General features: G+C 37.9%; 1 non-coding gene across 1 annotated transcript; it reads right to left on the bottom strand.

Moving 5' to 3' along the window:
• Window positions 1–6894: 6894 nt before the first annotated feature.
• On the bottom strand, window positions 6895–7001 carry LOC112998022 (small nucleolar RNA R71). The gene has a single exon (XR_003263060.1). It is a non-coding gene; the product is annotated as a small nucleolar RNA R71 (small nucleolar RNA).
• Between the last annotated feature and the right edge of the window lie 6855 nt (window positions 7002–13856).

A 13856-nucleotide genomic window follows, 5' to 3' on the forward strand; every position in this document is an offset into this window, starting at 1 on the left:
TAAATAAGCAAAAACAAAATAAAACCAACTCATAAACTTCTTCATTTCATAAAAAATCAAGAGATCGTTTCAAGGTCCAACGCCTTAATGATTCTCTCCTCTTTTCAAAAATCAAAAGATCATTTCAAGGTCCATCGCTTTAATGATCATCTCCGCTTTTTAAAGTTTAAAACACCGTTTCAAGGTCCAACGCCTTAAACGACTTTTGTTCCTAACTAAAATCAATCTTTCAAAAAAACATAAAATCAATCAAACACACAAACTTTCAGACTTAAAGAACTACGTAGGTTTGAGTTCCTCATCGATCCTGAGGATATGTAGGAGCGAAGGAAATACCCTTGTCGACCCCAAAAAGTAAAATTCATATAAGGGGAAAACATAAAAAATATGAAAAGGAAAAAATACACAATTTTGAAGTCATGATTTGCACACTCGATTAGAGGTTGTCGTCCTTTGTGGCGGGCATGTGGGGTGCTAATACCTTCCTCGTGCATAAACAACTCTTGAACCCTCATTTTCAAAATCCACAGACCTTCGTCTTTTTTGGTTTTTTTTAACATTTTCCTCAAATAGATGTTGGTGGCAACTCCGCTCATTTTCTCCCTTGGAGACAAACGCTTTGGCCTTTTCGCATAGGTTGCGACACCTATGAATCATGCAATTGGATTTTGGAAATTGGTATATAATAAAAAATCTATGGACTCATAGCCTGATGCGAAACATGGGTATTGGAATGCATGGACATGCAAACTTTTCCCTAAAATGAAGTATATGCAGGTTTTGTACGCAACAATGCAAATGCAATGAAAAATGGTGCAATGTTCATGACATTCTTTCCTCTTTTGGTGATCTTAATCTTGTTTTCTTTTTGCTTCTCCCTTTTTTTTGTGAAAAAAAAACACAGATTAACTACCTCTTTCTAAAAGACATGATAACTCATGCAATCTCATCCTATTTTTTTGTAAATCTCTTTGGGGACTCCCACAGAGTGCATGTTTTGATTTAATCACTTGACAATTTTGGATGACCCCAGTGGAACCATTTGACATTTAATCAATCAACTGAAATATTGATCCTAGGGTTTGTCCCTTTCTTTTTTTGTTTAAAATTTTTTATTACTCTGCACAACAAGAAAATATATGGCTTTGGGACCTTCCTGATTTAAAGTCATAGAGTGATGCTAAGGGTCTGTCGATCCTGCTGAAACTCGATGACATGGGCTGATCCCGAAAGAATTTATACAGCAAAGTCCATCCTTGGATTCAAAAGGAATCCTAAGGAGTCTATATGAGCGACTAACATCAGATGTGCCCTACTATCACAATTGTCTTTGAGCATTTTCCACGAACTCCTGGTCGAATGAGTTTTCTTCTCAAATGTGCAAGTGCGAGACCTCGAGGATTCTCTTCTTCTTTTTTTCTTTTATACTTTTTCAACAATCACGAGCGTGTGCGGATTCCATTCCAGAATCCAAAGTTTAAAAGCAAAATTAGTCATTCCTTGATCAGGGGTAAGAGGGCTATGAAAGAAAGGATCAAAGAGGCTCAAAGAGTGTTTAAGGGTTATATTGAGTAAGAACCTTGAGAGACTTGCTTGTACTTTTATTCATTTCAACTTTTTGGGTTGGGCTCTACTCCATTTGTCTTATACATTAATCTTTATTGTACTTTTGTGCCTTTCTTGTAAAATTTGGAGATCTTTTGTCTCTCTTTTTTCTTCACTCGCGCTTTGGCGGATTTTTCCTTTTTTTTTTTCTGTTTCCCAACTTCACGCATGTGTTGTTTGCATTGCTCTTTCTGCCGGTTTAACGGTGGTTGCTACTTGGGGTTTCTATTTTGTTTTTGTTTTTTTTTTTTTTGTTGCTTTTTAAGAAAAAAATATGCTTTGGCTTAGAGGGGGTAATAAGGGATAAATTAGTGTTTGGGATGTTGAAACACGACCATGTGTCATTTCAAATCTTGACTAGATACTTTTATAGTTTGGATTTTGGGACCAAACCTTTGATAAACACGCTCTTTATTCTTCTTCTTATTTTTTATTACCCTGATTTTTTCCTAGGCCGCTCTTTCGAGTTATCAACCTACCGGGTGAGAACTTCTAATCTGCCCCTAGGTTCGCTTGAGGCTTATGCATGGTGCCTCTCATTGCCCCAGTGCAGGGCTTTGAGGTATCTATTGTTATCTTTTGTCATGACCTTGTAGCAAGGAAAAATGGAAGAAATTATGCAAGTTCTCGAAAATGAATTTTCAAGGACGAGAAATATTTAAAGGATTTTCAATTGATAGATTAAGTCAAATGACTCTTGTTCTTGACAACTCACTTTTCTTTGAAAAAGAAAACTTTTAAGAATTATAAAATGAGGTCACATGAATGTCTGTACTCTTATTTTTTACTTGAAACAAAGTCAATCAAACGTTTTTTCTTCTTCACCTTTTTTTACTCGTCGTTCATGGCACCCTCACCAAACGTGTAGAACGAGCAATTTCTAATTGAATAGACTTGAAGATCAACTCAACAGCGCAAGTCACTTGAGAAAACAAGCAAACGACGTACATTCACATTCTAGTGAATGTTAAATAAATACGCAAAGATGTAATTGTGAGAGAATGAGAGGCAAGGACATCAAATTTATCCATATTTTTTGCACCGTAACTATTGTTTACAGTAATGGCATAAACTTGAAAATCCTAATAAGTCATTGGAGACATCTAACAACCTTCAAATTGACCCAAGTATCATGCGTAGTATCACTCGACAATGTCAGAATTCACAAGCAATTATGCTCCTCAAATTTTAGCCAGCCGGCATGATGTGCCATTATTTTCTCCTATTTCTTAACCCTTTTTGCACCATTTAAAATACTGATTAGTCTTAATTGTCAAATTTATTAGGCAGTTTTATTATTTGGGCCCATTCAGCTAATTTGATGTTTTTAATCTAATTTCAAGAATTAATGAAGCATTGGGCTTGAATCTAGCATTGGGCTTGGACTTGAAGAAGGCAGACTAATTTATTCTACAAAATTAGATCTCATCTTATCTTATCTTTGTAGAAGCAAAGCTTCATGGTGAATCAAAGGTGATTCAAAGGTGTTTTGATGATAACAATGATGATAACAAAAGATGATGGCAAAGGTGATGACAAAAAGCTCAAAGGTCAATCAAAGAACAACTCAAGTGAATCAAAGATCAATCAAAGAACAACTCAAGTGAATCAAGAACAATTTAAGAGTTCAAGATAAGAATCAAGAAGAATTCAAGACTCAAGAAGAAAGTTTAGAATCAAGAATCAAGATTCAAGGTTCAAGATCTCAAGAATCAAGATCAAGATTCAAGACTCAAGATTCAAGAATCAAGAGAAGGCTTAATCAAGATAAGTATGAAAAGTTTTTTTAAAAAATTGAGTAGCACATGATTTTTCTCAAAACATGTTTACCAAAGAGTTTTTACTCTCTGGTAATCGATTACCAGATTTTTGTAATCGATTACCAGTAGCAAAATTGTTTTGAAAAAGTTTTCAAATTGAATTTACAACGTTCCAATTAATTTCAAAATGCTATAATCGATTACAATGTTTTGGTAATCTATTACCAGTGCCTTTGAACGTTGAAATTCAAATTCAAATGTGAAGAGTCACATCCTTTCACACAAAAGCTTTGTGTAATCGATTACACTTATTTGGTAATCGATTACCAGTTATTGTTTCTGAATAAATCAAAAGATGTAACTCTTCAAAAAGGTTTTGACTTTTTCAAATTGGTTTTAAGTTTTTCTAAAAGTTATAACTCTTCTAAGTTGTCTTCTTGACCAGACACAAAGAGTCTATAAAAGCAAGGCTTTGTTTTGCAAATAAAAGAATTCATTCAATCTTGAATACTTTTTCAATCAATCTCTTACAATCCTTTACAAGCCTTGAATCTCTTTGAACTTCTTCTTCTTCTTTGTACCAAAAGCTTTCTGAAGTTTTCTGGTATTCCAAACCTTGAAAACTTGTGCTATTCATCTTTTCATTCTCTTCTCCCTTTGCCAAAAAGAATTCGCCAAGGACTAACCGCCTGAATTCTTTTTGTGTCTCTCTTCTCCCTTTTCCAAAAGAACAAAGGACTAACCGCCTTAATTCTTTTGTGTCTCCCTTCTCCCTTGTCAAAGAATTCAAAACCACACAGTCTGAGAATTCTTTTGATTCTTCCCATTCCCTTATACAAAAGTGTTCAAAGGACTAACCGCTTGAGAATTCTTTTGTATCCCCATTCACAAAGTATCAAAGATTTAACAACCTGAGATCTTTGTCTTAACACATTGGAGGGTACATCCTTAGTGGTACAAGTAGAGGGTACATCTACTTGGGTTTGTGAGAACAAGAGAGGGTACATCTCTTGTGGATCAGTTCTAGTGGAGGGTACATCCACTAGGTTCAAAGAGAACAAGGGAGGGTACATCCCATGTGGATCTTTGCTTGTAAAAGGATTTATACAAGGTTGAAAGAAATCTCAAGGACCGCAGGTCACTTGGGGACTAGATGTAGGCACGGGTTGTTGCCGAACCAATATAAAAACTCTTGTGTGTTTGTTTCCTTCTTCCCTACTCTTTTACTTTCCGCTGTGCATTTAATTTCCGCTTTTACTTTCTGTTAAGTTTCTCTTCTACTCCTCATTCTCTTAACAATTTAGTAAAAGCCTTAGAAGAGTAATTTTTAATTAGTAAAGGTTTAGGAATAATTAATTCAACCGCCCCTTCTTAATTATTCTGAGGCCACTCGATCCAACAATCTTATCTAGATATTATTTAGATTTGATCTCATCTAGATATTATTTCATCTAGATCTTATCTTATCTAGATTTGATTTGATTTTACTTATGGGCTTGGATTTAAAACAGATTTGTAAGCTTTGGGGCTGAAAAAACTATATAACAGCACCAAGGTTCTAGTTTAGCTCTCTCTCTCTCCTCTCTCTCTTCTATTTTTTGTTTTTAGTTTTAGTCTCTCTTCTCTTTCTCTTTTATTTTCGTTTTTTTACAATTCCAGTTCAGACATTTAGTTTTATCAATAAAATTTCGTTCTCTATTTGATGAATGGAAGGCTAAATCCGCAGCGTTGATTTCTCTTGAGGATCAAGCACAATTCTCTTTGAGGTTCTATTATTACTGTTAAATTTTGTTCATTTTTTCCTCTTCACTAATTACTCTGATTTTGTTGCTATTAATTCATGCATGCTTAGTGCTTGATTAATTGTCTCTACGCTTAATTTACGTTCATGCTTAATGATCGTTTATGAGTAATTGGTGTGTGTGATGCTTAATCACATAATGAATGCTTTATGTTAAATTTTGCTTAGTAATTTAATTTAGGGTTGGATTAAGTGGTTGAACTGATAAAGGATAAATTCTTGCAACCTAGGATAAGAGACTTGCTTGTGAACCAAGGGGAAGCAACATATTTTAATTCTGATAAATTCTAATTCAATTTTACTCGCTGTTTAATTTACAAAAGCAAACAATCCGCCCCCCCCCCCCAATTTGTTACTATTTCCTACTATCTGTTATGAACATTTGGCGCCGTTGCCAGGGAGCAGTGTCCAAAGGTTCATAATAGCTAGCGTCGGGTTAGTGTTTAATTCTTTCGTGTTTTATGTTTAATTGTTAGTGTTGTTTAGTGTCTTGGTATTTTGTTTAGTGTGTGTTCTGTTATAGTTTTTCTGTTAAGCGCTTCCCTTGTTTCAGTTTTGGGTGTATTACTATGAATAGTGTTTTGCGACTGATTTAGCGACCCTTTTTGCTTGCGGCAAAACAGAGTAGTAGTAGAAATCATGTAGCGACGACCACCCTTGCTGAATTATTTGGGATTTTTTGTTTTAGTAGCTAGAGTTGTTATTTTTGGCTGAATGTTTTTTTTGGTAACTTCTTTTAATCTATATTTTGTGGGAAAAATAGCTAGAGCCTTCAGTTTGGTCAGATTTGAAAGTTCCAAAAAAGTAGCAAATTTGATTTTTTGTCAAAACTTCAAATGACCATAACTTTTGCTCCGGTTATCAGAATCGAAATTATTATATATGTATTTGGGGTAGAAAAAAATTTCCTACGCCGTAGTAGCCGGCTGAGGTCTCCATCGTCCAAAAAAAGTGATTTTGTCAAAAGTTTTTTTATTTTTCAAGTATTATTCTTTTTTTTTAACTTATCATTTTTAGCTTATATAGTTAGACTTCAAATTTTCATTTGAAATTTTTGTGCTATCTTCTCATCATTTTAGAAGGTTGCTCACAAAATTTCAAGTCATTTGGATATCATTTAATGGTAGTTGTAGTTTAAACCTACGCTGTTACTTGCATAAGAAGGCAACTAGTTGTGCATGCTGAATTTAGTGTATGACTAGAGGAAATCCATCTGACTTACAACCCTTTGATCCTGAGATAGATAGGACATTTCATAGATTAGTTAGACATCATTTAGTACCTTTTGAGCATCCTAAGCATTCTGTTATTGGTGATTTTGAGCATTATAATTTTGAACATTTTGAGAATATGGCACAACCTCCACCCCGTGAGAGGACTCTAAGGGAAATGGCTGCACCTGATTTCACCTACGAAAGCTTGTGCATCCAATACCCTGATGAGGATGTCCCATATGTTCTTAAAACTGGACTGATCCATTTGCTTCCAAAGTTTCATGACCTTGCAGGTGAAGACCCACACAAGCATCTGAAAGAATTCCATATTGTCTGCTCCACCATGAAACCACCAGATGTCCAGGAGGATCACATATTTCTGAAGGCCTTTCCTCATTCTTTAGAGGGAGTGGCAAAGGACTGGCTATATTACCTTGCTCCAAGGTTCTTCACGAGCTGGGATGACCTCAAGAGAGTATTCTTAGAAAACATTTTCCCTGCTTCCAGGACCACGACCATCAGAAAGGATATTTCAGGTATTAGACAACTCAGTGGAGAGAGCCTATATGAATACTGAGAGAGATTTAAAAAATTATGTGCCAGTTGCCCTCACCACCAGATTTCAGAGCAGCTTCTTCTCCAATACTTTTATGAAGGACTCAGCAACATGGAGAGAAGTATGATAGATGCTGCCAGTGGTGGAGCCCTTGGAGACATGACCCCTGCTGAAGCCAAAAATTTAATTGAGAAGATGGCTTCAAACTTCCAGCAATTTAGTGCCAGAAGTGATGCTATTGTCATTAGAGGAGTGCATGAAGTAGCCACGAATTCATCAGGTGAGACTAAGAAGCTTGAAGGTAAACTAGATGCCTTGGTTAACCTGGTAACCCAATTGGCCATGAACAAAAAATCTACACCTGTCGCCAGACTCTGTGGTTTATGCTCCTCTGCCGACCACCACACAGACCTTTGCCCCTTTGTGCAACAATCTGAAGCAATTGAATAGTCTGAAGCTTATGCTGCAAACATCTACAAGAGACCTCCTCAACCTCAACAGCAAAATCAGCCACAATAGAATAATTATGACCTCTCCAGCAACAGTTGCAATCCCGGATGGAGGAATCATCCCAACCTTAGATGGTCGAATCCTTTACAACAGCAACAGCAACAACAAACTTATTTTCAAAATGCTGCTGGCCCAAGCAGACCATACGTCCCTCCACCAATCCAGCAGCAACAACAACAACAACCCCAGAAACAGCAAACAGTTGAGGCCCCTCCGCAACCTTCCCTTGAAGAACTTGTGAGGCAAATGACTATGCAAAACATGCAGTTTCAACAAGAGACCAGAGCCTCCATTTAGAGCTTAACTAATCAGATGGGACAATTGGCTACATAGTTAAATCAACAATAGTCCCAAAATTCTGACAGATTACCTTCTCAATCTGTCCAGAATCCCAAAAATGTGAGTGTCATTGCATTGAGGTTGGGAAAGCAGTGTCAAGGACCTCAACCAGCAACATCTTCCTCATCCGCAAATGAACCTGCCCAACCTCACTTTACTCTAGAAAAAGATGATGACAAAAATTTAAAGAGTAAGTTACCTAACAATTTCTATGCAGGTGAATCTAAAGAGAAGCAGCATATCCCTCTTCCATTCCCTCCAAGAGCAATTTCCAACAAAAAAATGGAAGAGGCAGAGAAGGAGATATTGGAAACATTTAGAAAAGTAGAGGTAAACATACCTCTGCTGGATGCAATAAAGCAAATTCCAAGATATGCTAAATTCTTGAAGGAGCTGTGCACTAATAAGCGGAAGCTTAAAGGAAGTGAAAGAATTAGTATGGGCAGAAATGTCTCCGCGTAAATCTGTTCCCCAAATCCCTGAAGAATGTAAAGATCCAGGTACATTCAGCATACCTTGTATTCTAGGGAACAATAAGCTTGACAATGCCATGCTAAATTTAGGAGCTTCTATTAGTGTTATGCCTCTGTCTATTTTTAATTCTCTATCTCTTGGTCCTTTGCAGTCAACTGATGTGGTAATTCATTTAGCTAATAGAAGTGTTGCCTATCCTGCTGGTTTCATAGAGGATGTCTTAGTTAGAGTTGGTGAGCTGATTTTCCCTGTTGATTTTTATATTTTAATATGGAGGAGGGATTTTCTAAAGGATCACTTCCCATCATTCTAGGCAGACCTTTTATGAAAACTCCTAGAACTAAGATGGATGTATATGCAGGCACACTATTTATGGAGTTTGGTGATATAACTATTCATTTTAATATTCTTGATGCTATGAAACACCCATCTGTAGATCTTTCTGTATTTCGTGTTGAAATAATTGACCATATTGTTGATGAATACATGACTGATCTTCATCCTAATCTGCATGCCTGTCACTCTTCATGCATTGAATCTAAATTTGCACTTGATCATATTTCTGAATTTGATGCTGATAGTGAATCTGAATTTGATATTGATCACATGTCTGGTGATGTTTTACCTCTTGAGATTGATTTTATAAAGTCAGATAGAACTAACCATGTTTCAGGAAGTACACATACCTCTGACTTTCTTTATGAGGTACAAGCTGAGAAACCATCCCTTTCTACCACTATCCAGCCGGCCACACCAGAATTGATGCCTCTACCATCAATTTTAAAATATGCTTACTTGGATGATAGAAAAAGTTTTCCAGTAATTATATCTGCCTCCCTTGCTGATGAGCAAGAGGAGAGGCTGTTATCAGTTCTCAAGAAGCATAAGAAGGCTATAGGCTGGACCCTGGCGGACATTCCTGGTATTAGCCCATCCACATGTATGCATCAAATAAATTTAGAGGATGGGGCTAAACCAGTAAGACAGCCACAAAGAAGACTCAACCCAGTGATTCTTGATGTAGTGAAGAAGGAGGTAACCAAGCTTTTGCAAGCTGGCATCATTTATCCTATCTCCGATAGCCAATGGGTGAGTCCCGTCTAGGTAGTTCCAAAGAAAACCGGCCTCACCGTGATAAAAAATGAGAAGGAGGAGTTGATTCCTACTCGGGTGCAGAACAGTTGGATAGTATGCATCGACTATAGGAGGCTGAACCAGGTTACCAAAAAAGACCATTTTCCACTGCCATTCATTGATCAGATGCTTAAACGCCTGACAGGTAAATCTCACTATTGTTTCCTTGATGGTTTTTCTATTTATATGCAAATCACTATTGCTCCTTGTCGCAATGTGCCCTTCGCGGGCGAGCGAGGGCGAGGCTCACGCGTGCGCTTTCCAAAGGAGGAAAGATGCGCGGAGTCGCCTCCAACGTTTATTTGTGGAAAACGTCGAAAAAACCGAAGGAAACCGGTCAAAATGAAAATTCTAAGTTCGGGAGTTGTATTTACGCTTGAGGAAGGTATTAGCACCTCTCACGTTTGTCTCAAAGGACAACAACCTATTTTTTAGATTTGTGGAAATTGTGTTACCTTAACTTTTATTTCTTTTTATTTTTTGAGGTTGACAAAAGCGGGGCTTTTGCTCCTACGTACCCTCCTTTGGAGAGGAAATCAGACCTACGTAGTTCTTTCTTAAGCGTGAATCAAGTGATTCTTTTTACTTGAAAGGTGATCATTTTAAGGCGTTGGACCTTAAAAATGATCCATTTTACTTGGTAAGAAACTGAAATGATAAATTTTCAAAACCCTATTTTTGTGGACGAGCTTCACTAGGCGAGTTGATTTTAGCCTTAGTTTCACTTTAGTTATTAGTCAATTCAATTAAGAATGAGAAATCCCAAAGAGAAAACGTCCGATTGTTTTTTTCGCTTTATTTTACTAAAAGGCATTTTTTGATTATTATATTATTATTTTACCTCTTTTTTGATTTCCAACGTGGTTACGGCACGACCGAACGGTCTGAATTCATTTTAACCGAAATTAACGGATGATACAATTCAAACGATCGGTGGAAATTTATTTTATTTTTAGATTAGGCGAGAAATGACTTAAATAAATGGCTTAAGCACGTCAAAAGGGGGTATAAAAAGCGAATGAAAACGAGAATAAAAATACATGAAACAAAATGTGGAGCACCACGGGTACATAGAATGAATTGAAAAGCTCGGTTTGAAGTACTTACCCGTTGAAGACTGAAGAAAACAAAGAACGAACGATGAATATTTGAAGAACGATCGAGAATCTTCGCGTAATTACTCACGGAAACGTTACAGAAACGTTACGGAAGCGCCTCGGCTTGGATTTTCTTCACGGAAACAATTTTCCTCAGCAAATTTAAGAGAATACGAAATGCCAAGAAGGCTGAACCCTTTTCTTCTTCACTCCTCCCCCTATTTATAGCAAAATAGGGGAGGAGCTTGCCACCCAGCTCGCCCAGGCGAGCAAGGTTGCTTCCTCCAGAAGCAACAGCCTTCTGGAGGAAGGATCTGGAAGGCCCAAGTGGGCCAGATTGCTATTTGTACCCCTTTTTTTTACTAAATGCACCCCCTTCTATTTTTTTGGTAATTCTTTTTTCGTAACGTTACGAAACTTTACGAATTTCGTAACGATACTTATTTTCCTTCCGCAAGGTTATGAATCCTTACGGAATATATATTTACTCTTTTTTAGCTTTCGAAGAAGTTACGGAAACTCACGGATTACGCAAAAACACCTCTTTTCGATTTCCGCCACATCACGGAATTTCACGGATTGCGCTAGCCTGCTTCCTTTTGATTTCTGACACGTCTCGGGACTTCATTATTTGTGCAACAAAGGATGCCAAGTAATCTCAAAGCGGCTAACCAAAGGTTGCATGTCATCAAGTAATAATCCCCAGACGAAATTAGGGTATGACAGTTGTCCCTCTTTAATTACCTTTTATCGGAGATAAGAGGAAAGCAAAGATAAGACACTGATTTCGTCTGTCTGGCCCTTTCCATGATTAATCCATGACGACTCTCGTCTCTACTCCTTCTTTTTTTCTTTTCTGCACAACACAATACAAACAACAACAAGAACAACAAAAATAATATACACATACACATATACACATGTTTGGCGAAGGAACCGATCCGGAAAATAGCAGAAGAACATATTTCCCAGTCACCAGAGGCTTCATGCTGGATAATGGAGGACACATGAACAGCGCTAGGCAATGACATTCATGGGACTCCGAAAAAGAGGTGGAGAATGGAGGATTGCCTTGAGGGTCCGCACTTAGACAATCATGAAACATAGCTCCAAACTCGAAGGTGGAGGACACATGAAGAGCACTAGGCAATAACATTCATGGGGCTCCGAAAAAGGGGGAGAATGGAGGATTGCCTTGAGGGTCCGCACTTAGGCAATCATGAAACACAGCTCCAAACTCGAAGGTGGAGGACACATGAACAGCACTAGGCAATAACATTCATGGGGCTCCAAAAAAGTGTTGAGAATGGAGAATTGCACTAAGCAATCACTACGCATGGCTCCAAACTCAAAGGTGGAGGACACATGAACGAAAACGCAATTCATGGGGCTCCGAAAAAGGGTTGAGAATGGAGAATTGCACTAAGCAATCACTACGCATGGCTCCAAACTCGAAGGTGGAGGACACATGAACGAAAACGCAATTCATGGGGCTCTGAAAAAGGGTTGAGAATGGAGAATTGCACTAAGCAATCACTACGCATGGCTCCAAACTCGAAGGTGGAGGACACATGAACGAAAACGCAATTCATGGGGCTCCGAAAAAGGGTTGAGAATGGAGAATTGCACTAAGCAATCACTACGCATAGCTCCAAACTCGAAGGTGGAGGACACATGAACGAAAATGCAATTCATGGGGCTCCGAAAAAGGGTTGAGAATGGAGAATTGCACTAAGCAATCACTACGCATAGCTCCAAACTCGAAGGTGGAGGACACATGAACGAAAACGCAATTCATGAGGTTCCGAAAAAGATTGAGAATGGAGAATTGCACTAAGCAATCACTACGCATGGCTCCAAACTTGAAGGTGGAGGACACATGAACGAAAATGCAATTCATGGGGCTCCGAAAAAGATTGGTCGGTAGGACCAAACGATCCACCGGGTCTTTCCACCTACAAAAGCAAACATGCTTTTTGCAAAGAAAAATAAATCATTCGCGAGAGCACCATATCTTAGAGAAACAATATACTTGTGCTAAGGGTAATCTTCCTTGTAATCGAGAATGAAGGGTAGGATGTCAACTTTTAGCTTTTAAATGAACATGCAGGGGAAACATCGGGCTAAGCTGAAAATAAATCACTCATAGTGTATAAAACTCACAAGGCAAGTGTTTTATCCTATTCCCAAACCATAACTGCACCATGACTCTATTTTGCACACGACTTCCTATCGAATCAAAGATCAAATGTACGATCACGGACCAATAGGATTTTCTCGAGGGTGGTGTTTTTGGAGAGGAAGCTGGGTGTTTCGGTCTTTTCCTCTTTGTTCATGTGGGGTGGGATATTGCCAGTCGAGAATGATTTTGAGTGGCAATCTGGCTTGAAGAATTTCTGTCCTCTTTCTTTCATTAATCGAGAATTGCTTCTTTTCCCTTTTCACTTCCTTTCGACCTTTGACCGGGAATCTTTCCTCTTCTTTTTTTGTTCTTTTCTTTATTTTCATCTTTTTTCTTTTTCTTTCTTTCCATTTGTTCCTTTTCTTTCTTTTCACTTCTCCTTCCCCATCCCTTTCTTTGGGAAATCGGGTTTTAGCATTCTATTCGCTCTCCTTTGAGGAGATTCCACTGTCCTTTGCTTCGAGGGAAAGAATGAGGATTCCCTTTTTTATAGGCCAAGGTTCCAAAAGGTCTAAGGTTGTCTTTCAATGGGGTCTTTTATCGTGTGAACCCAATCTTGATATCTGGGGCGAAACAAATTTGGGTGTCAAGGTGTCGATTTCGGGCCAAGCTTCCATATTGTTCCATAAGGCACGCGTGACAATGATGATTTGAAAACAACGTGCAAAATTAGTCATGGCTACAGCCAGGTGGGCACTCAAGCATCCTGTTTATGGCATTGTGATACTACGGTTGGGAATTTACACAGACAGACCCAACGTTTCCAAGTTATGTTCTTTCATCAGTTCAATGAATTCATCCATCCTTATCTCGGTTCATTCCGGAAAATAAACTCTTAGCATCAGTTCCTTGTTTCCAGAAGATACGTTTGCTCTTTACGAATGATTTATACTTCTTAACTATAACATGTCGACCTTTGCGGTCTTTCTTTCTTTTTCCTTTTTGTTTCATTTTTATATATTCACAAAATTATACACCTATGGTCCTTTATGAGGAAAACCTTTCTTTGTACATCCATATTTTCATACATGACAAACTTTTTCTGTACACGCATTGGAACTCTCTCTCTTTACGTCACACGGTCAAACCCTATTTACATTCAAAGATCTTTTTCGTTTTTCTCCAACACACACCTATGGTTTATACAAAAGTTTCTCTATATACACTCGTTGTTTACACACACA

This window comes from Glycine max, chromosome 1 (genome assembly GCF_000004515.6).
Source record: "Glycine max cultivar Williams 82 chromosome 1, Glycine_max_v4.0, whole genome shotgun sequence".
In the NCBI taxonomy this organism is placed as follows: Eukaryota; Viridiplantae; Streptophyta; class Magnoliopsida; order Fabales; family Fabaceae; genus Glycine; species Glycine max.